This window comes from Rattus norvegicus, chromosome 4 (genome assembly GCF_021556685.1).
Source record: "Rattus norvegicus strain SHRSP/BbbUtx chromosome 4, alternate assembly SHRSP_T2T, whole genome shotgun sequence".
Classification (NCBI taxonomy): Eukaryota; Metazoa; Chordata; class Mammalia; order Rodentia; family Muridae; genus Rattus; species Rattus norvegicus.
In genome coordinates, this window is record NC_141537.1 from 156,341,267 (window position 1) to 156,365,917 (window position 24,651).

The 24,651-nt window shown below is 50.0% G+C and overlaps 1 protein-coding gene across 51 annotated transcripts in view; it reads right to left on the reverse strand.

Moving 5' to 3' along the window:
* Mical3 (microtubule associated monooxygenase, calponin and LIM domain containing 3) overlaps nucleotides 1–24,651 on the reverse strand; it is a 199,387-nt gene that overhangs the window by 137,096 nt on the left and 37,640 nt on the right. For 2 of the 51 annotated variants that reach the window (XM_087658211.1, XM_087658194.1), the window contains exon 1: nucleotides 12,221–12,482. The gene's annotated coding sequence lies outside the window, so the exon portion shown is untranslated. 51 annotated transcript variants of the gene reach the window in all.

Here is a 24,651-nt window from a genome sequence, read left to right on the forward strand (position 1 = left end):
TTGGAATCTGGCCCACCCCCATCGCTGCCCATGTTGATTGACACTACTACACCTTGCACCTTGCGTTTTGCAGGAGAGGTTCTGCCCACCAGGACAGCAGTGACTCACCAACTCAGATGGCTGTAATTCCAGCCATGTACCAGTGGTGCCGCTTTCTATGGGCATGGTTCTCTGAGGGGGGGAGAGGCACTTGGTGTTGGCTTGCTCTAGACCAGTGGTTCTCAACCTGTGGGTCTTGACCCCTTCAGAGGTCAAACTACCCTTTCACAGGGTTCACATCAGATATCCTACATATCAGATATTTATGCAACAGCCCATAATAGTAGCAAAATTATAGTTGTGAAGCAGCAATGAAAATAATTTTAGGGTTGGGGTCACCACCACATGAGGAACTGTATTAAAAGGTCGCAGCGTTAGGAAGGCGGAGATCCACTGCTCTAGACTCTTACTCTGCTGTGCTCCTTTTGCTGGTGCCCTCAGCACTGCGCATGTGCAACCTGCGTAACCGTTAGAGCATCACCACAGTAGACTGCAGTAGGTCTGTTCATGCTGGCTGTGACAGACTGACCTGCCTAAACCCTGGAAGCACAGGCACCTCGATCCCCTGAAGAGAATTAGAAGATTTGAACATGACCTAACACGGTTTAGACACAACAAAGGAGGAGGTTCCCATGCAAATAACGTGTGTTTTTTTTTTTTTTGTTGTTGTTGTTTTTTAACCTTGGCAAAGGAAATGAAGGCTGGCGACACAGACACCATGACTTCTGTCACGGACAGCCTGATGCTCTAAAATCATCAAGGCATACGTAGGAGACATCAACTCTCCAGTCCCGGTTCTCTGGTCATGCCAGGTAGATACACGAGCCACAGCCCTCTGGGGTGATCTATCCAAAGCCAGTTCCAGCCCATCCTCCTCCACTTGCCACTGAGATGGCATCACTCTTTGATGATTTGGTCAGTCCTGTTCTGGTGTCCACCACCTTCACTTTTGTGCCAGGTCTCAGAGGAGAGAGAGGGAAGGAGGTGGAAGGGGCAGAGAGGGAGGGAGGGGGGAGGGAGGGAGAGGACCTGCCAACACACTGAGGGGAGAAGGGAAAGCTTGGCAAGGTAGGGATGCTCTCCCTCAATCACACCTCAGCTCTCCCTAACCTTCACCCAGCAGACAGACTGCATTTACTACTACCCAGAATGCACTTCTCCACATAAGTCCAGGACCCTGCCACTCTGAAGCTGGTGACCCATTCTGGAAACAATGACACGATACAAGGAGAGAGGCGGAGCATGACCCCAGAGACTGTCTCTGTTTTGCTCCCTTTATAAAGCAGAAGATATCACAAAGATCAACAAGGGTCCAATTGAAGTACCTGAAAATACCAGTTATGTCCGAGTGCATGAATGCCTTCATCAGTTACCACTTACAGGGCACTGACGTGACAAACACTGCTGCGTGCTCAACCTGCATTAGCTCACTCCTGCCTTCAGAATAACACTAACTAATTATAGGGTTACCCTCACTTTGGAGGCCCAGCAATTAAATTACAGTTCAGAGAAGACCATTACCCCCCCAGGGTCATGATGCAATGGAGACTCGAGGGCTGGCCGGCCCCAGCTCTTACGCCCCTTCCAACACAGCCTGGTTCAGTAAATTCAATGTACTGTGACCTCTGTCTTGCTATTTCTTACGAGCGCACATGTCATTATCTGTCATTCATTTCCCTTCATACTTCTTTACCTTTTTTTTTAAAAAAAAATAAACAGTGATTACTAATCTGCAGGTATTGACTGGTGCCTGCTCTATACCAAGATTACCCTGCATACAGAGATCCAAATAAATGGAATCTATATAGGAAGAAGAAATTGGAGAAACTGCACCAAACTCAGTATAAAAGATGAAAAAAAAAAAAAAAAAAAACGAGCAAAGGTCAAGACTGCTGTGCAGGCCGCGCTGCTGGACGCTCACTAGTGTCCGACATGGTGGGTTCAGAGGTCTGAGGGGATGCTGCAACGCTGTGTCCAGCAAACTTGTGGGCAGTGCTCCTGCCAGCCACCATGAGGACAGCAGGTTTCTCTGATTTTCTGTTCCCACTTTGGTGCATGGTGTCCACAGGCCAAACCAACAGTGTCTTAGGGAACTTCAATTCCTCCACACCCATTGGCACAGAGGCTCAAAGCCATGGCCTCCACACACACACCAGGGCCCTAGCCAGATTATTCTGTGAGCTATCTGCCCTTCAGCCCTCCCTGCCCACAATGAACAGAAAAGGAAACCCCATCGGCGGCTCCACCCTGTGTCAAGTCTCCCAGGAGAAGGGATGAAACAGTGGCCTGTCCATCTAGTGATGCTCTGGGCTTCCTGGCTGGGCCACTTCCTTCGCCGTCTCAGACGGTGGCATGACCCTCACTCAGCTGCTTCCTCAGCGACAGAAACAAGTGCTCAGACCACTGCGGCTCACGGTGTACCCTTTATAAAGAGGCAAGGTGGCATGGGGACAGAGTACCATACTCAGAATCAGAGACAGATCTGAGGCAGGGGCACTGTCACTGAAAATGGCCGGCCTGTTCCATATCCAGCTGTGCTTCTGAGGTGGGGACAGAGGTGAGCTGTGAGAAGAGCTCAGCAAGCTACAGAACACGGGGACAGACGGCGGCCCTCCCACAGGGTCCCAGATGAGGGTCTGAGACTTCCTCTCATGTAACATACACACCTGATACTAATAATGTCTATTCAACACCAGGAAAACCTCAGCACAGCCTACTTGTCCAAGATCAACCTCAAATCAATCCGAGGGAAGAAACGATTGCTATAGGCTGTCATAAAGTCAAATGCTTTTCTGTTATGGTAGAGTAGACAGACATTAATTTACTTAGAGAAAATTCAATAGTAACATTCCCTAGGGGTGCCCTGCCTGAGTCAAAAAACATATAACCCAAGAGTTAGGTGACATGCAATCCCAAGGGGGAGCCGAGTGGGAGTCCCAGGGCTCACAGAACCCACAATTGTGCACACACCCTGTGCTGGGGCTGAAGACACTCTCCTTCCTGTAAAGCAGTGGCTCTCAACCTGTGGGTCACAACCCCTTTGTGTGTGTGGGGGGGGGGGGCATCAGATATCCTGCATATCAAATATTTACATTACCAGTCATAACAGTAATAAAATGACAGTTATAAAGTAGCAACGAAACAGTTTTATGGTTAGGGATCACCACAACAGGAGGAACTGCATTAAAGGATTGCATTGCAGCACTGTGAAGGTTGAGAACGGCTGTTGTAAGGGGACTGGCTGATATTCGACCTTTCACAGACAGCCAGTCCCTCCAACCCAGAACAAGCAGCTCTAAGTGGGGAGATAGCCCAGGGCCCCTGCAGCCACTTATTAGCTCTGAACCAGGGGCAATTCTGTGAGTCCCTTCTGACATCCTGGAAAGTTAGCAGTCGCCGTAAGAGTAGAGGAGTGGATTAGGGGCCAGGCGTGGTACAATGCCAGCCCATTGATGTGTCGAGCAAGGCAGGAGGATCATCAGTTTCAGACCAGCACCAACAATCAAACAAACAAAACAAACAAAAGCCAAAGGCTAGGTGTCTTAGTTAGGGTTTACTGCTTGAGCAGACACCATGACAAAAGGCAACTTTTATAAAGGACAATATTTAATTGGGGCTGGCTTACAGGTTCAGAGGTTCAGTCTATTATCAAGGTGGGAGCATGGAACAGTGTAGATAGACAGGGTGCTGGGGGAGCTGAAAGTTTTACATCTTGACCCAAAGGCAGCCAGAAGACTGTCTTTCAGGTAGCTAAGAGGAGGAGGGTCTCAAAGTCCACCCCCACAGTGATATATTACCTCCAACAAGACCACACCTCCTCCAATAAGGCCACACCTCCTCCAACAAGGCCACACCTCCTAACAGTACCACTCCCTGGGCCAAGCATATTCAAATCACCACACTAGCTAAAGGCTTTAAGGGACCCACCCTTATGAATGATTATAATGTCCCAGTCACAGGATGGGCTCCTGAGACTGGGCAGGCTTCCTCTGACTGGTACCTGCCTGTCTGCCCTTATGCCAGATGATATGGCAGCATGATGGGCCTCTGATTGAGTTCCACACTTTGGGACTTCCTGGTCTCCAGAACTGTGCCAGTCTGTGGAATTTATTACACTGTAGAAAATAAACTAAGGGCTGGAGAAATGGCTCAGCGGTTAAGAGTCCTCACTGCTCTTCCAGAGGTCCAGCAACCACATGGTGGCTCACAACCATCTGTAATGGATTCTGATGCTCTCTTCTGGTGTGTCTGAAGACAGCAACAGTGAAATCACATATATAAAATAAAAATAAATCTTAAAAAAAAAGGGGGGGGGTTGGGGATTTAGCTCAGTGGTAGAGCGCTTGCCTAGCAAGCACAAGGCCCTGGGTTTGGTCCCCAGCTCCAAAAAAAAGAAAAGAAAAAAAAAAAAAAGAAAAGAAAAGAAAAGAAAAGAAGACACAAGACAAGTTGGGGTGCTGTAAGGTGCTGTAACTCCAGTTCCAGGAGATCCAGGTACTGCATGCACAAAGCACACACACACCAGTGCTGGCAAAATACCCACACACATAAAACAAAAAACTAAACAGCCAAACCCCCGGAGGAAGGTAGCAACATCGGGTAGCTTGACACAGGGCTAGAGATGACAGCAGTGACAAATCCCATCAGCCCCAACATCAGAACACTAGTAGCAACATCAAACCCAGAGCTTCCATTCAATGGACCTCGAACGCAGGACGGCAGGAAGCGCTCTTCTGGCCCATCCCTTCCTCTGTCCAGAATCAAAGGAAAGCACCGGTCTCCAAGCACTGACTGACCCCAACATTTTCAAAAACATCCCTGACCTTCTCCTCCATCCACAGGGCTCACCTCTAGAGCCACAGGTGGGGATGCTGGGATAGCCAAGAAGCTGAGAGAGAGCCACACCCCAAAGCACAGCCCAGGACACGTGAGCGGTCCGGACGCACGGATAAGACGGTCTCTGGGACAAGTGGACACAGGCAGAGACCCCCAAGGAACTAGAGGAAGGCTGTGATATTTATATCAACTGTGGGGTTAGAAAATGCAATAGAAGAACCTGAGAGCAGAAGCTGAGGAGTTCCCCTTTGCTAAGACGCATGCTCCACAGGGGCAGGAATTTTTGTCTGCTCGCTTGTTGCTGTTATCTTTAGCTCCTGAAACGGTGCCTGGAACACTCGATTGAAGGAAGGGACCAAATCCCGTATGATTCAGGCTCTGAGTCAAATAGAATTGGATTTGGATCTTTTTGTGCAGCTCTGTAGAAGCTGTGTGACTGTAATAAACCACTCAGCCTCTCTGGTTCTTTCTTGTTAGGATAAATGGCAATGATTTGATCGTCACAGACTATCTAGCACATGGCAATCTCTGAGAAATGAACACTATAGGCTACTAGCCTTTCCCTGCCAGGGCCTTCAAATTCTCCCTAGCTCATGGTAGGGCAGTGGCCACAGGGAAGAATCAGGAGCGGCTGCCACTCGCTGGTCTGGCCCAACTCCTATCCACCCACCATGCTGTCAAGCACAGACCAGCACAGCCTCCTCTCCACTCACTGAGGAAACTGAAGCATGGGGCAGTGTGCCCCAGGTCTCCACGAAGAAAGAACAGGCACTCACCTACACCCTGTACCCGAGTGAGTCATCCCGCTCACTCTAGCATGCTCCGTCTCAAGATGTGTGCTCTCCAGCATGTCAGGGGAGTGTTCTGACAGCCACTCCAGCACTACTGTTCACAAACAAACCACAAACTCCAAGCTTCCCCTGCTCTATCTCTGTGCACCTCAAGTGTCGAGGTAGGAAGTGGAAATAGACCTCAGACTCGCAAGCCCCCGGATGAGGTCACAGAAGGCTTGCACTGGAGACTGGTAAGGCTTGCTCTCCGAGTAGGTGTAGCACCCAGGTGTCCTAAGACCTGGGGGTCCAGGGAGTAATTTCAGTTTCAGTCATAAATCTGCATTTTAGGCTATTAAGATGGTGTTTTTAAAACAGTTAATGTGCAAATCAGAATAAAAGGAACAGAAAGAGGGGCTCCAGTGTTTTTAGTGGTACCTGGTCTTACAGACAATGCAGCTGTGAAAGTGACACAGGGACACTGTCACTGTTGGCCAGGAAGACCTCACCTACAGCTTCCGACTGACGTTTGTACTCAGGCTCATAAAAAGAAGGACAAAGGAGAGGGTAAGGCCATCCAGCCTCAGTGGGTCTACACAGACCTTATGTTTAGATCCTCTCTAGGTCTCCAAGACACGGGAAGGAACAACTAGACTCCCACAGGGCAGGAAATAACAATGGTCAATACTCCAACCTCAACAAGGCATTAAGAACTCCAACTCACCAACCTGCTCAGTTACAAACCTGAGGCAAGGGAGCCATCTCCCAGCCTTCCTTGAGGCTAGTGTGACTGTTCTATAGGTAGGCTGGAAGAGCAGAGGACTTCCATAAAGATCCTTTAAAAGGTGTGGACCATACATAACTCCCAGAGAAATGTCTTCCCACTGGCTTCCTGCTTTGTGATACTGAAGTTCATGAGCCCTGAGGCAGAGCCATGGGTGACAAGAGGGTGGTGGTAGTTGAAATGACATAAGCCCAAGAACCTCGTGTCTCCATGGTGGTGTTAGAGGCTTTATAGAAGAGAGGCCCCTACTAGTGGGCCTGCTCTGTCTTACCCAGTGGCCTCTGTCACATTATGACAGGGCAGAAAGCTGCCACCAGATGCTAAAAAGATAGCAATACCACTTTTAGGGTTCTTGGCTTCCAGAAACAAGAACCAAAAAAAAAAAAAAAAAAAAAAACTTGAGGGGGGGGAAGAGAGAGTGTGACCTCATGTAGCCCAGGCTATCCTAGATCTTACCATATAGCCAAAGATAACCTTGAACTCCTGACTCTTGGCTGTGTACAACTGCAAAGTTTATTAAACTCCTCTCTATAAATGACAGAAAATGGTCTAAGACATCTCTTTTTTTGTTTTCCTTGAAGACAGAAACAAGAGAATTAGAGATCCCGCATCAACACCTGACTAGTCCTAAGGTAGCCAATTAGGTCAGCTTAAACTTTTACCTGTTTGCTCAGAGTGGAGCCTGTAACTACCTTGCTATGGCTACTAGGGCCAGAACATTCATCCTCCTAAACAGATAGATGAGAGTCAAAGTCCTGCTGACCGGGAGACTACACTAGTCCTTTCCAGACTTCTCTTACATAAAAGACAACAACACTTTTATGACACTGTCATTCCTCAGGACGCTAATCCTGACAAGACAGCTCTGTTATTTACTAAGGAGAGTCCTGAGGGGTCAAAGGACCACTCACCAATGGTACCCATTCACTGGAGTTCCTTAAGTGACATCCACTAATACCGAGGAACCCACGCTCTGTGAGAGTCCTTAAAGAGAGAGAGTCCCCCAAGTCATTAAATATTCACAACTATTCACAACTGCAACCTAAGGAGACTGACTCGAGGCCACACGATGTGTCCTCCTGAGGGAGCTCTGGATGATGGGAACTTACAGGGGCTCCTCAACGGCTCCAACTTCAGGATACTGCTGCGCCCCTGCTGACGGTCTGAAGCATGACTGCTCCAAAGTGCTAAGTCCCAGGGGTGGCGGGGATGCAAAGGTCCCAACAGGCCAGAAACTGACATGTGACATGGCAGGTCCCAGAGCACCTAGATGACGGATACTCAGTCTGCCTGTGGTGTCCAGGCGTTGCCAGTCACTGACCCTCTGCAGTCGCCACCTGTAGAAAAGCCCTGTCACTGGGAAGCTCCTCCAGCCTGAGGTTCCTGAACTCAGCAGCTGAGGCTCCACCCAGCCAAGGCTACTTCAGAGCCTCAGACCGTGTGGTCCATACATTGTTCCTTAAAAGGCAATGCTCTCAAAGATCAGGTTGAACTCACTCCTGGGAGGGACGATGACCAGTAACTATTATATGAGAAAGAAAAGAAAGCTGAGCCCCGCACTTGGCTGCCTTCCTTCCCACTGAGGCTCAGCCTCCTTGGCCTCACCTGCTAAAGCTTGACCACATTTTCTTCTTGAAGGCAAAAGCAGAGGTGGCTCTGGCCAAGCTTCGGTGGAGTGGGGCACAGCACAGAGCAGCAAGCAGGCAAGACTGCCTGCGAGCGAGGGTGGACACTCAAGGGGCAGATGCCTATGGTAGCCATCTGCTAGTGGAGGAAGGGCAGCAAGAATTAGAGAGGCCAAGGAAGGACTATGCCTCCATGACAGAGCAATTGCCTAGATTATGCTAGGCTCTGAGTTCGTCCACCACCACCTTATCACCACAGGAGGATAGGTTAAGGAAGTAAATACTGTGTGAACAGGATCCTCCTGGAATAGAAAACTAAATCAAAAGGAGAAAGAAAACCTAAAGAGAAATGGAAAAGAAGAGAATGCTCACGGGCCTTGGGGCAAGGCCCAGCATTAGCCAAGGAAGCTGCATTCTCCGTTTCCCTCCATTCTTCCCAGGAGAAGCAGAAAGAATACACAGGAGCAGTGAGTGGAGACACTTAGGGTTCAAATGGATGTTCTGGCCTGGGGCTGTGGTAAGGGACTGGTTTCTTCAGTCCCTTCCTGCCTGCTGCTACAATCTACTCCTCCCAGAAGTCCTCCATCTCCAACACTGCTCCTCACTAGGCTAGGAGTGACTCTGCATGTGTATGTGTATATACATATGTATGGGTATATATACATGTGTGTGCTCCAAAGCTCAGGACATGATCAACAGAGTCCATGAAAGAAGCTAACAGGGATGGGTAGATGGTCCAGCAGTTAAGAACGGTCGCTACACAAGCATGAGGTTCAGAGTTCAAATCTCTAGCATCCACAGTAAAAAGCTAGGCATGGCCAAACATGTGCCAGAAACTCCAACACAAGGGGGAGGAGGAGTGGAGATAGAAAGACTGCTGGGACTTACTGGCTATCAGCCTAGCAGCTCCAACTTCAGTCAAACGTCCTGTCTCAACAGAATAAGTCAGAGTGACAGAGCAGAGCACCCTACATCTCTCTCTGGTCTCCACATACCCACTGTCGTGCACATGTACTATACAACGCACACAAAAGGACTCAACAAACATTTACTGTCCACCCCGTCAGTGCCAGGTGCTAGGGGCAGAACATTGGAGACCCTGTCCCCCTGAAGCTTTGGCTCTCGGGGGCTGAGACACACCAGGGACCCAGCAGAAAATGCCCATGCTGCAGAGGAGGCCAAGGGGAGGGCAGACAGGAGTGCTGGATCACAGAGGAGTGAAGGGGCAAACTCTAAGGCTAGCAGGACAAGGGACAGTGTGCACACCACAGAAAACAGGGCAAGAATGGCAGCCAGGCTGGAAGGATTCAGGCTCTCTCTCTCTTTTTTTTTTTTTTTTTTTTTGATTCTTTTTTTCGGAGCTGGGGACCGAACCCAGGGCCTTGCGCTTCCTAGGTAAGCGCTCTACCACTGAGCTAAATCCCCAGCCCCGGATTCAGGCTCTCTTAATGTGTTAGTTTTGGTCCAGTACAGAGGGACTCTCTGCAGAGGGCCATGGAGACAGAATGGAGGCGGCAGAAGGTGCCTCGGAGGGCGGGTGGATCAGACCTCTGGCCAAACCCAGGGGCTTGCCTCCATGAAGAAGCCACAGTGAGGAGAGCAGGGGCTGAAGTGGACAGAAGCTGTGTGGGGCGGGATATGAGGGACGGCCAGGTGACAGGTACGCCCTGATAGTCTCTTGGTCTGAGCCTACCTGAGAAAGGGAGAAACAAACCAAGAGCACACAAGCATCTCATCCTGCTGGGGCCGGCTAAGAGTGAGAACAGGCTGGCCAGCCCTGGCACTCCCAGGGTGCGGAGGAGAAGGTCAGTCCCAGGTCAGCAGGGCAGTCGTCCAGCTCCAAGTGGACAGGCCTAGCCAGCCTCCCACCCACTATGTTCCCTGTCTTCTCGCACGGCTATTAACCCCAAATCCACCCCTCATCTGCCCTAGCCAAGGTAGCTAGCCACACCTTTAACCTCAGCACATCAGAAGCAGGTGGATCTCTGAGCCTGGTCTACATAGTGAGTTCTAGGCCAACCAGTGCTATACAGAGAAACCTCACCTCAAACCCCACCTCACAATCCCATCCCCCACCCCAAATTACCAGACAGCTGAGCAGAGTTCCAAAGGTGGAAGTCTTATGCACAGCACACAGCCCACGCCTGCCATTCTTCCCTGTATGGGCACCAGGGGGGCTCCTGAAGGGTCAAGCATGCCTCCATGGCACAGATGGTGGCCCCAACTCAGGGAGCAGAGGACGGGGGAAAAAACAAGCCACACTCAGCTTCACCAGTTACTTCTGATTCAGCGGCTCAGGCCACACCACCCTGCTACACCCACACCTGGCCAGTCCTCACTTTCCTTCCACAGAGCGGAGGGAGCCAGCTTCAATGGTCGGTCACCCATGAAATCCACTGCTCAGACCCACACAAGCCTGTTTATGAGCATTAGAACTGAGAAAGGAACTCGGTATGAGATAAACCAGAAGCACTTTGTCACTGACAATCTCCTCAGCCACCGACTAGAAGAGCAGCGGGTCTGACAACCATGTGTCTGCACTGCTCAACCCTCACGGTGAAACAGCCAAAAGCAGCGCAAGGCAGCACGCCAGCAGCAGCCCCTTCTCCTGAGCACTGTGCGGACGGACACTGTGGCAAACCGGTGAGTCGGGACCCCAAGGACAGGAGAGAACAGGTCATGCATGGGCAAGGGGCAGGGGAGTGCTTCTGGTTCCACTGGGCTGTTGGAGGCAGGAAGGACAGTGGCCTTCACAGCAGCATGGCCAGAGTCCAGCCAAGAGAACTGTTACCCGGGAACATGACGCTGGCCAGAGGTTACCGAGAAGGTATGAGTAGCTGCTGGGATAAAGGTTGGGTCAGATCAGAACCACAGCAGGAGGAAAAGCAAAGCTAAAAGGGGAATGCCATCAGTCAAGAAAGGTGGTGATCGCCTTTAATTCCAGCACGTGGGAGGCAGAGGCAGGCGGATTTCTGTGAGTTTGGGGTCAGCCTGATCTATGCATCAATTCCAGCACAGCCAAGGCTGTGTAGAGACTCCGTCTTGGAGGTGGGGAGTGGGGTGGGAATCTAACAAATTCTGAGCACTGATTACAGCAGAATCTGAAAGAACTACGAGTGGATTAGGCAGCACAGGGCACACCACACAACTGCACTCGCTGTCTGCGGCCTGCTCGGGGAGCAGCAAAGCAGACACACGATCCTCTAGCGGACGACGATGCTTATTATTGGGAACATTCCCAAGTTCTCGAGGTTTAGAGAGGACTCTGCTGGGGACTCCTCATGAGAAGGCAGCTAGCTGTTAGTGATGTCACCCCCTTCTCCTATGCATACAAACACAGGAAGTTCGGCAACCCTTACCTCCCCAAGCAGTATGGCGGGACAACCCTTAATGCACTGGGCCTGTTCTTCCCATTCCTTACCCTGCCATGGTATTAGCCTTCCTTCACTGTGACAGAGGACTTGAGAAAACCAACCTAAAGGAAGCAAATGACTCTTTAGCTCATGGTGTCCAAGGCTTGTGTTTACAGTCACATGGCCGCATCACTCTGGGCCTGTGGTGCCTCAAGACGTCATAGCTTGAGCCTGAGTAGATAAATTCTGTTTCACTCGTGGTGGATAAGGACACAGCATGTCCCCAGTGGCCTAACCCCACCACCACCACCACCACCTCCAGGTTCCACCACTTCAAGTCAGTGATGAGGTCTTTTAACATCTGGGGTTTAACATTGGGTTACCACTCAAAAGTCCAAAATACAACGCATGGCCAGGCCCTTCCTCTGTGGGACCTCAAAGAGATCAGGACACCCTCATCTGAGTAGGCCTCAGACACCCGAAGGTACTCAGGTAAGGCCTTTCACTCGCCTGAGCCTGCCCACCTCCCTCCCCAGTGCAGGGCTAGCCGGCATCATCCCAGGGCTTCACTGAAGACACTCCAAAGCACTGAGGGACAGGAAAGCCATCTCTGCACTGTTTACCTAAAGCCAGGCCTAAGGAGAACGCCTTCCAAGGTAGATGGTCCTGACTCCAGATGAGGGCCTCTCAACCAACCAGGCAAGAGGCTCACACTCACGTAGGTGCAAGGTTCCTAGGGGCATAGTTTTAGGATGCACTCTCTTCTGTACCATATTTATAATATACAATTAAAATCCCGAGAGTCTTACATACTTCTGGCTGATGGAGGTTGAGGGAGTCGGCTCTCCAATCCCAGGCCAAATGCCACTGAAATGGAATAAGCAAAATGACATTACCCCCAGGGCTGTCTGTCTCACAAGGACAAAGCTGGCAACAGTGTCAACCCCAGCCTCTCCTCCTTGGCTTGAGCAAGAAATTCTGGAATGGCAAAGCCAGGAAAGGTAGCTTGCTGCACTGGGCTGTCATTCCATGCCTCACTCCGTGTCCCTCAGCACCACCCTCCCATCGTGTCCTAATAGTATTTTTGTCTCTATCCCGCTCAGGGCAGGCATATACCCCAAGCCCAGGACCGCAGTCATTTATGACATAGCTGCCAAATGAAGACATCACACTGCACAGGACAGTCAGCACCAGGTCACCAGATGACAAGCTGCCCTGGTAACCAAGGCATGAGTCTGGGTTACCCACATGTTTGAGTGAACTCCACACCAAGCTCACGTCCACGTGTATTAGCCCCATGATCCTATGGGGAAGGGTGTCAAGTGGACCAGCTCAAGCAAACTCTGACCCTCTGTGAGATAACACCTCCTGAACCTGTGCCAGCTGTCACCCAACTGAACCAGCTGGAACTAGTACCAGCTGGGACCAACTGGACCAGGACTGCCGATGGTCCCAGACAACAGGCTGTGTGAGTTGGGAACATGCTTCACAGAGAAGCTGTCCCTCCACAGAACTGTAGTCACTGAACAGCAGCTGGTTTCTAGTCTGAGCCAGTCCTCAGAAAGTAACTATCACTTCATCCACAAAGGACAAGGTTCAATGACTTGAGTTTCATTTTTTAAAAAAAATTGTTCTACACAAATTCCAGACTCGGACGTGACTGCTCTTCCAAGAACAAGGAGCCAGTGGCCTTTGGAAAGAGTGGCCTTAGGCTCTGGTTTTGAGGGCAGAGCCTCAGTATGTCTACACTGCTAGAGCTAAAGGTGGTGGCCAGCCTGAATCTGAATAGGGCAGGAGGTCAACAAGCCTAGGAGACCCATCATAGCTAACAGGCAGAGGAGGGGAAGGCTCAGTGTGGGGCAGTCCTGGGGCAGGTCCAGTGGTTTGGCCTGTTCCCACATCTGGAGCAGGCTACTTACTCACAAAGATCTCTCATGCGTGCCTGAGAGATGACTGCCTGTTTTTGTGTTTTTGAGACAGTATCTCCTCACATAGACCAAGTGGGTCTTGAACTCCTAGCCTTATCAGATCCACCATGCCTGGCTTAGGTGTGACGTCGGGAATTTCAATTATACCTTGATTTTTTTTCTTTTTGTAAAGACAAGGCCTAACTGTGTAGCCATGGTTGGCCTGGAGCTCACTATGTAGACCAGGCTGGCCAAGAATCTACAGATTTGCCTGCCTCTGCCTCAGGGAATACTGGAATTAAAGGCCTGCACCAATGTGCCCAGGAATAACTAGATTTTCTCTTTTTTTTTTAAAGCTTCTGAAATCAGCACAATATGGTTACAATTTCAACATTAGGAGAAGTGGTCCTGAAAGGTCACTTCTACCATGACTAGAGACAGCTTCCTCCTATCCATCAGGAGCACGCTACGCCTTGGTCTCCTGTCCCTAAGTATGAGGAGGGTGAAAGTCAGGAAGATGGCAGCAGTAACAGTGACAGCACTGTCAAGTCAGACATGGAAGTTTATAATCCCAGCTTTCAATCTCAGCCCTCAGGAACTGGAGGAGACTGAAGGGCCAAGGAGTTCAAGGACACTGTCAGCTGTGAATTGAGTTTGAGACCAGTATGGGTTACGTGAGACCCTCTCTAAACAAAATAGAGCTTTTGAAAAGCAACTGTCACTTAGTAATCATGTATTACATGTGATGTGCGTGTGTGTCCCAGTCCGTCAGGGCTTTACACTGTGCTCACTGTGAGGTACCACTGCCAAGACTGATCTATATAAAAGAAAAGAAGAGACCAAGAGATCAGGTTAACTTGCCCAAAGTCACACAGGGATGGATGGACCAGCTGGAATCTGACCCCAGGAAGTCTACAACCAAAACACTAAACAGCCTTCTGTAATTATGTCTGCTCCTATCTTAATCCAGAAACCACATAATGAGTAGCCACAGTTGTCTGCAAATTACAGATGAGAAGAAAGTGCGCAAGATGATTTTGTCCAGCGAGGCAGCTTCGGGGCCAGGAGTCCAGCAAACTGTCTGACCCCCTGCAGTCTGCACTTTCTCAGTTAGTGGCAGACTGGTAGGTTCAATCAGCCAGTGTGGGACTTCTGTACAGAGGAGGTGACACTGCCTTCCCAAGGAGGTCATGGGGAAGGGTGAACCAGATACCACAAGCCTGCTCTCTGCACCAGCCCGTCCCCCAAGCAGGAGGCTCATCCTAACACTGACATCTCAGAGATCTGCTGCCTTCCTGCGTCTGTCTGGCACCATGCTCTGACTCCGATTCCCGACGTCTCCCACCTTCCCTAAGACGTCCTGATCCCAAATTCGACTAGCTCAAGAAAGGACGGGTTAGGAGATATTTGTAAAAGCTACAGAAGAACAATGAGTCGAGACAGGAACAAAACCTCCCAGTGGAATGAGGAAGTAGGGCCTGGAGTTGGACCCAGTTCCATGACTACGAGGTACTGCTACACACAGAACTCAGGGGGACGTCGCGCTCCCTTCGCTCTCTGTCATGCTGCAGAGTTCCCAACCCACCGTGCAGGGAAGACAGGCATAAACACAACAGAATCCAGCCTTTTTTGGCAGAAGAGCTTCTTTTTGCCATCAGCAAATTCTTATCTTTCTGGGACAGACTATTCCTTACAGCCCACTGACTGGACAAATGCCCACGAATCAAAAGCTATGAATTCAACATTTCCCCATGGGCCCCTTGCCTGTTACTCATAGCATGTCCACACACTGAGGAGAGCAGGACACACATGTTTAGGACACTGTTCACTCAAGCTGGACCCCGCCCCCCAGACCCAGCCCCTGCACACAACACAAGCCTACTAACCACCCATAGCATGAGGAGCCCCAGACAGACGCCTCTTGACAACAGTTCCAGACACACAGGGAGCAAGCAAGCAAGATGGCTCAGTGGGTAAAGGGCTTGCTGCCCAAGCCTGACTGAGTTTGATCCCTAGGACCTGTGGATGAACCAAAAGAAACATAGTTCTCATGAGGGCATGGTGGCACATGCCTTTAATCCCAGGACTAGGGAGGCAGAGGCAGGAGGATCTTGGTGAGTGTGATGCCTGTAGCCTGGTCTGCAAAGCAAGTTCAGGAATAGCTAGGGCTTGTTCAAAACCCTGAATCAAAACCAAAAAGAGAATACAGTTCTCTGGGGCCCAGTAGGGAAAACCAGGAGACACGGTAGACATGTGGAGGGTCCAGGGTGTTGCAGCTCCCTACCCAGGTCAGACAAACCTATGTGTCCTTGCAGTGAAACAGACGGAGGCAGAGTGTCATCTGCGGGACAGCATCTTCAGAGTAGACGCCAGGCCTGGGTGCCACCCCCAGCACACAAGAACAGCAAACGGTATGGATTTAATAACCGCAAACAAGATGACCTGACGCCGTAATAGTCACACTTTCAACCACAGAGACCCTCAAAGGACCTCAAAGGGAGCTGGGGAACGGGAAGACACCCCAGGGTAACTCCACAGCTGGTAAAGGGCTTAACTGAAAATGGATGGAGGAAGGAGGGTTAGCATACAGACCCAACTCTGGCATCCACACCTGGTTCCTGGTCAATGGTGGGGGGTGGGGGGTTACTATGAAAAAACTCGACAGCCCCTTCCCAGGCTAGGAAAAGTGTCTCTGAAATGTAGGGTAAACAGGAGGCAGCAGAAGTGGAAGTGTGGCTGCACATGCAAGACCGGGGTCTGAGGACTGTGTCTGGAGGTCCTGAGCCAGCAGGGTGAGGAAGCCACTCCATTTCCTTCTGGCGTTTAATGTAACATGGCAGCCGCAGGCAGACCCAGGAGTGAACCCAGGAAAGTCTGATTAGTGATTCGGGCGCTGGCCACACAGACTCTTTCTTTCTTCCCACCTTCACAGACATTACTTCACCAAGCCCTTGGGTTCTTCCCCAACAGGTTCTCACAGGCAGGTCCTAAGTAGTAGAGGGAAGGCAGAGCCCAGGGGCAGCCTTCAGGAGACCAGAACGGCACATGGCCGCCCAAGCTGCCAGTAAGCGTAGAACACAGAGAAGACGTGTTGACTTCTCTCTGCTTTGCCAGAAGCCCGGGCTGTCTCTCACCAACGACTCTACAAGTTTAGGAAAAACTGAGTGTCCAAAAGTGAGTCCCAAAACAAGTGTCTAGGATTCCACAGGGCAGACTCATAATCTGCCTCGCCCTCCGTGAGCATCAAGAGCCCGAGTTGCCTCAAGTCATTCTCATACAAGCCAAAAACGGACAAAAAAAAAAGGGTGAAGTGGGGGTGGGGGGAGCCTACATCAATGAAATTTCAGTTTTATCTCTAGGGGCGTCTCAGATGATCCCTCAAAGCCTCTGTGTGCCAGGCCAAGTGAAGCAGTGTAAATAGACTGATGGCTGTTTTAGGTGACTCTGCGTGTCATACAGGAAGTCCCTGTGTTCGGCACCCACTGAGTCCACGGGGTGTGAGGTACTGCGTTGGCTCTGAGCGCACAAAGTGAACGAGACTCCTACCCTTCCCCATTAGCAGAGATCTACTGTGTACCCTGACAAGGACTGTGAGGAAAAGAGTAGAAGCTGAGGGAAGGGCCTGGCCGGTCCTCCAAGGCTCAGGCGTAGCAGCAAGGCCTGGGTAAGGGAAGTGCTGCTTTGCCTGACAGACAGGGCTGGGCCAAGAAGGAAGAAATTCAAGCTGGAGGCAAAAGGAAGCTGTACTCCCAGGTCACCCAGTGAGCCCAGACTCTGTCCTTCCTGGAACAAAGGCCAGTGTGGGTTTAGAGCTCAGAGAGGAGGACAACAGGGTAGGTGAGGCTACCGGAGGCCAGGCTGGACATCTCAAAGACTTGGATACAAACATTTGTTTTCTTATGTCCTTTAGAGTTCTGAAGGCCAAAGCCTTCCCGAAGACACACTAATACTCGATTGCTGAGCACAGCGGCGGACAACCATCGTCCCAGCACTGGGGAGGCCAAGGAAGAGAGAACTGCTTGAAGCCAGGATTAAGGCCAGCCTAGGTCACCCCATCTCTGAGGGAGCACAGGAGAAAGGCAGGAGAAAGAAAAGACCGCACACAGGGGTACACACCTACGATTCCAGCATTCAGGAGGCTGAGACGGGAGGATATGGGCTCAAAGCCAGCTAGGCTAGATGGAGTCCCCGTCTCAAAAGAAAGGGAGAGAGTGAGAAGCCAAGGCGTGGTTGACACAGCACATCAAATACAAACAGATGAGCATCCGCTAACACCAGTTAACCACCAGCAAACCAACGGCGAGAACGCTTGGCCTTTAACAACTGTCTGACTCAGTCTATGCGAATGGAAAGCCAGGTTCCCCCACTGCATCCCAAATCAAATATCATAATGAAAGGGCCCTTGGACAAGAAAACCTATCTCGAGGCTACGTCTGGCTCCATTCCCATGATGCAGCTCACTGGAAAGGGAAACTTCAGGGATGAGTTGTCATCAGGCTCCCCCAAGAAGGTGGGACTCCAGTGGGAACCCAGGTCTGGAGAGAACTGGTGGAGCCGAGTGGTACGTTCCAGGCATACTGCAAGCAAGGAAAACGGGTGCGTCACGGGAGACGCGTGGGGGCACAGCTGATCCTACCTAAAGGGCACAGCACCTAGCCTACTGCCAGCCCTGGTGAGGTCCATCCTTCCCAAAAGTCATCTGGGCAGCCCAGGGCACCGAGCTGCAGTCCCGACTGACACACTTCAGGAAAAAGGTGGGGTATGACTATCTACCACAGGAGGAGGAACCACAGAGAGCTTTGATTGCTAAGATTAAAAAAAAAAAAAAAAAAGAACAATGCCAAAGAGAAGGGAGAAAGGGGAAGGGGGAAACTCAAGTTGTTGTAGCATTATGCAAGCAAAATTCCAGGCATAAGCCAGGAAATTCAAAGGTCATGGTTCCCACAGCAACAGTAACCTGACCCGTCGGCGTATGTAGCCTTTGGCGGTGCCAGAACCAAAGCAACCTATCATGCCAATGCTCGCTGAGCAGCTCCCGCCAGCCCTGCATACCTGCTGCACAGGTACCCCACTAAGTCTGCACATGCCCAGCAGACCACACCCTGCTGTGTGAGGCTCACCTGGTGTCCATGCCAGGCTGCACCAGGCCCACAATGGGCTTGGCCGGCCCCAGTTCTTCTTGGCAGACGCTCATCGTGCCTCCGCCCACACCTGCCCACTGTGGGATTTTAATCTTAACTCTCTGTGGGGTGTAGAACCACAGCGAATCCAACTGGCCGGGTACACGAGGGAGCAGGAAAACGTGTGTGTGTGTGTGTGTGTGTGTGTGTGTGTGTGTGTGTGTGTGTGTGTGTGTGTGTGTGAGTTAAAGGTTATCGACGCTCGTCAGCTCTCCCACGGGGTAGCATCCAAGCCTCGCCACGTGGAAAAACTTGAAAGTGCCGGAGGTAGTGCCATGCTTCGGGGAACGTCATCAAAAAGATGAAATCTGCAAGGTGGCTCAGCAGAAGAAAGGGAGCTTGTAGCTAAGCCTGAAACCATGAGCCAATCTCCAGAACCCACACGGTACAAGGAGAGAGTAAACTCCTCCGAGATGTCCTCTGACCTCCTCAAGCATATACCTACATTAAAAAAAAAAAAGGGAACAGAAGCCATCTTGATGGCTCACATCTGTAATTCCTGCCCTCAGGAGGCAGAGACAGTTCAAGGACAGCCTAGTATCAAGACCTTGCCTCCCTATGGTATGGTAACATACCTGTAATCCTATGACGTGGAAGGTGGAGGCAGGTCAGGAGGACCAGGACTTCAAAGTCACGCTCTACATGGCAAGTTCAAACGGCCACCTGGACTACATGTGACCTTTGTCTCAAAAAGAGGGGGGAAAAGGCAAACAACAAACTCACAGCCCACTGAAAGGAAGAAGGCTGTAGGCCACGGTCTACTGAAAGTCTTGTTACTGGAGAATTCCTAATTAAGCTCCTAAGTGAGTCTAGACGCAGGCAGTCACCAGACCCTGCACCTATGCAGACACACAAGATGGGCAGAGAGAGAGGTGGGTCATGAGGCCACCCCTCCATTCTCACTCCTGGAGTGGGATAGTTAAAGTAGAGAGGCGATCCTGAGCCTTTACAAAGGACAAGTCCCCCAGAGGGCCTTCTCCCAAATTGCCACCAGAGGAGACCAAGGATTCGGAATTCCTCCTCTGTCTGGGACATGGCTCATGGAAACAGCATAGCTCCCCAGATCTGGGCAAAGGATGGCTTTCCCATTCCTAAGCTCTGGGTGCATGAACACAGTCGAGGCAGGCAGCAGCCCGGGGTGTCTGAGCAGTTGTGGGCCTCAGCAAGGCTGGCGAGACATGCTTTGCATATGGCTACAGAAATTAAAGCCACATACGGGAAGACTCATGGCAGGGGACCTAACAGGAAGGTGTGACAAACCAGAAATGTCTGCAGGGGCACTGCTGTCACCACACTGTGAACTGAAGCACAGGTCCTGAGGCCCTTCACTAGAGAGGGCTGGGTCTATGTTAACCCTTTGCCTGCTTTTAACGGTTGGACAAGCCAGCCCTCTGAGAACATCTATGCTGTGAGAAGCACCAGTTGAGGCAGGATTTCACTGACTGGTTATAATTTCACACAGTGGCTATCAGTAGCTACCTTGTGTTGAAGACGAACAGTTGGCGGTGACAGGACAATGAACTCAAATCCTGCGACTCCAGGGCCTACGATCTTAACCATGTCACATCTATCATCAGTGTATCAAACCATGACCCCAGCAGGCACCAAAACACAGGCCAAGGTCATTCCCAGAGCATTCTTAGAAAGAACTGTCCGATTCGGGCCAACCTTGTGATCGAAGAACCATATGCAAACTCCTGTGCTCTGGCGCCTCGGATGCCAACACTACCCAGTGTCACACACTTGACAGAAATGGCTCCCATCAGAACAGCAATGACCGCGAGATCATGTTTCATTCAAAATTATACTTGCCAAACAGTCAGCCACAAACACTGCCACCTCTGGGCTAATGCTAGATGAACAAGCATGGAAAGATTTTAATTTTTAAAGATATTTTTTAACATGTGTGAGTGTTTGCCTGCAGATATACATACATACATACATACATACATACATACATACATACATATATACATACGCACCACATATATGCCTGGTGCCCACAAAGGCCACAAAAGGGTATCAGATGCCCTGGAGCTGGAGTCACAGGGAGATATGAGCAGCTGTGGGTGCTGGGAACCAAATCTCTGTCCTCTGAAAAAGCAGGTGCTGTTAACCACCGGACCACCACTTCTCCAGTCCCTGATCTAATTCTTTTTTTTTTTTTTTTTTGGTTCTTTTTTTTTTCCGGAGCTGGGGACTGAACCCAGGGCCTTGCGCTTCCTAGGTAAGCGCTCTACCACTGAGCTAAATCCCCAGTCCCCTGACTTAATTCTTAATTAATGAACCAATGTGTCTTGTGCTAAGGACAGAACCTAGGACCTAGAGCACTTTAGTCAAGCCGTCTACTGATCCACAGCCCCTTGGACATATTTCAACTGTCACAAGCCCTACTTCACTAGCTTTCTGTATAACAAATCCTACGACCTCCTTGCATTCAGACAGACAGACAGACAGACAGACGACAGACAGACAGACATCACAGTCACCCCTTTTCCTTACTTGGTTCTCCTGTTTTTATATATTTTCATTCCTATGCCCAACCCCTCTCTCCCCGCTATGTGATTTATACTGCTTGTTCAGATTACATTCGGAGAGAAAAATCCGACACATGCACTTACCCAATTTAGGCATGGAGATAAAGAGCTAAGAGAGCCACGGAAGAAATGAGTGTGAAAGGGCACATTTAAAAATCACCCCAACTGAACAAGAGTACCCTTGGGAGGGAATAGGGAGGCAAAGTTTAGAACAGAGGCAGAAGGAACACCCATTCAGAGCCTGCCCCACATGTGGCCCATACATATGCAGCCACCAAACTAGACAAGATGGATGAAGCAAAGAAGTGCAGACTGACAGGAACCGGATGTAGATCTCTCCTGAGAGACACAGCCAGAATACAGCAAATACATAGGTGAATGCCAGCAGCAAACCACTGAACTCACAACAGGACCCCCGTTGAAGGAATCAGAGAAAGGACTGAAAGAGCTTGAAGGGGCTCGAGACCCCATATGAACAACAATGCCAACCAACCAGAGCTTCCAGGGACTAAGCCACCACCCAAAGACTATACATGGACTGATCCTGGGCTCTGACCTCATAGGTGGCAATGAATAGCCTAGTAAGAGCACCAGTGGAAGGGGAAGCCCCTGGTCCTGCCAATGCTGTACCCTCAGTGAATGTGACTGTTGGTGGGAGGGCAGTAATAGGAGGAGGATGGGGAGGGGAACACCCATACGGAAGGGGAGGAGGAGGGGTTGGGGGATATTGGCCTGGAAACCCGGAAAGGGAATAAGAATCAAAATGTAAATAAGAAATACCCAAGTTAATAAAGATGAAAAAAAAATCACCCCAACTGTATCCCCAAAAGGAGGACCCTGGACATGGAGCAGACTTTCCTGAGCACCCCCAGTTCTCCCCACCTTGCACGGGACACAGGATCCACTAGTGAGTACAGAAGGCCACATGACACAAACGGGGCAGCAAATATGAGTGTCGGCAGAACGTCGCTGTGACTGTCTGATCGTCACCTGTCTTCTTTGGACTGCTAGAGTATATGGGAGGGGATCGGGAGCATAGATGGTTTCACACTTTCATTCTGGCACTTTGCGCACATAACACAGATGCACGTATCATTACTAAGCCACTTATCATTACTGGAGCCAAGTAAAGCTGAAAGTCTCACCGGGTGACATGAGAGTGTTAAGGGAACCTTGGGTAAGGACAATGTTCCGTTCTCCGGACACATACCTCAGAATTCCTGTATCTACCTCAAACCCAGCTAAATCCAGGTTTAGTTGGAATCACGTTACACTGGCTTTTCTTTTGTTGGAGGCATCCTGAGTCAATGCCTTGCAAAAGCTGTATGACCTCTGCTCTGCCTGCATAGGATTTTAAACTTCCAAAATCTAGGGGTTGGGGATTTGGCTCAGTGGTAGAGCGCTTACCTAGGAAGTGCAAGGTCCTGGGTTCGGTCCCCAGCCCCGAAAAAAAAAAAAAAACTTCCAAAATCTAAAACCAAGCCAACTAGTTCTTGAGATGACAAAGCCGGAGACTGTAGGCTAATTCAGCTCTCTGGACTTCAATGCCGCAAACACTTTGAAAGCCCCGAAAACAGGTATGGAATCTGAAAGGCTTTTTAAAGAACTAAAGGCAAACTGGACTTTACCAAAACAAACAACCTGCCCGCTTCATGGCCTAGCCACAACCTGGAAAATGAAAACACAACCCCGGAAGAAAGTATTTGCAAATCTCGTGACTGATAAGGAAGCTGCATTTGGAATCTATCAGAGTTCCAACAAGTCAACTAGAAAATGACAAGCGATTGTTTTAAATGGCCAACTGGAGGTAAGACACCACTTCATACTTCTGTGTGATGAAAATAGACAAGGCAGGTAGGAGCTGTGCACGAGAGTGCATCTCCATTGTCCTAGGCCCACTGTCCCATTGGTCAGGTGACTTGAGCCCAGAGTCCAACAGGAGCAAGGGAAGAAAGGAAGAGTAAGGTTAGCGAAGATGCGGAGAAACTGGACCTCTTCTGTAGTGCTGGGGGGTGGGGGAGTACTGAGGCAGTTCTGTCAAACGTTATGCACCACTTACCCTGCAACTGAGGAATTTCACACCTATATCTGAACAACCAGGAGAAAAGAAATCACACAGCCACACAGAGACACAAGCATTCCTAGTAACTCGGTAAGGGAACAGAGCCCCCATACTGTGGATGGACAAAAGTCTCAACCGGTGAAACGGGGTACGGATTGCTGAAAGTTCATGGCTAGCCTGGTCTAGATTGTGAATTTTACAGAATATTAACCAGCTACAAAATGGAAGAGGTCTGATGTTCACAAGTACAGGGATAAGCCTGGGAAACAGGCTGAAGGGAAAGAAAACAAAACAAAACAAAACAAAAACCACCACAGTCAGGAAAACAAAACAAAACTACATAAAACTACATATACCACTGCTCCTTTATATGACAAATGTATTGACAGGAAAAGCAGAGTCAGGGAGAGACAGGGTACAGGGCTGCTTTGAGGGACCACAGAAATGTCTGTAACTCCAGTTCAGTTAAATTATAATCAGTTAAATTGATTACAGTAGATATTTTACAGCTCTTAATACATTAAAAACCAGTAAATTGTACAATTTGTTTTGTTCTGTTTTCTGAGACAGTTTCCCTGTGTAGCCCTGGCTGTCCTAGAACTCAACTCCACAGACTAGGCTGGCCTCAGACTCAGAGATCTGCCTGCGTTCCCCTCCCGGGAAGGCATGCATCACCAGCACCCAGCGGACTGTACAATTTAAATGATCTGTATTGTTTTATAAAGCCATTGGAGTTTTAATAATTTCTTTATTTTGTGTACATTTTGTGTTTTGCCTGCACGTATGTCTATGTGCAGATGTCTGATCCCCTGAACTGGGGTTAAGAGACAGCACCGACACGTGAGCTGCCACGTGGGTGCTGGGAACTGCAGGACCTCTGGAAGAGCAACCCGTGTTCCTAACCACCGAACCATCTCTCCAGATCCACTCCTATATTTCTTTAATCCATATATTCACACTTGTGTGCCGCGTGCCTGCAGAGGCCAGAAGAGGGTGTAACTGGAGCTATGGAAGGTTATAAGCTGCCATGCTGGAAATTCATTAAAAGAAATTCCCAATGCAACCAGTGATTTTTTTTTCTTGTTTAAAGAAGTGGCGTGTGTGTGTGTGTGTGTGTGTGTGTGTGTGTGTGCGTGTGTGTCAGAATACAATCACAGTCTCTGCACACCAGGCTAGCTGGCCCAGGAGCCCCTGTAGATGACTCCAATCTCGACATAGTCAGAGTCTACAGATGCACACTATGGAGTCCAGCTTTACCCAGGTTCTGGGGATTTAACTTTGGTCCTCACTTTCTGTGGTAAGGGCTTTGACCCACTGAGCTACCTCCACGGGCCCATTCCGGGACTTTCCATAAGACAGTCCTTGCCTAAGAGTCAAGAGCCCAGCTTCAGTTTACTCCCCCAGACTAGCTCACCTCAAAACGTAGGTCCACTCTTAACCAAACACGTGGCTTCCTGGAGGATCTGAGAAGTGCTGTGTCCTTTCTTTCTCGTTTTTACAGGCAGCATCTCGTGTGGGATGATGCTCCTGCCTCCACTCCCCTAGTGCTAGGATTACA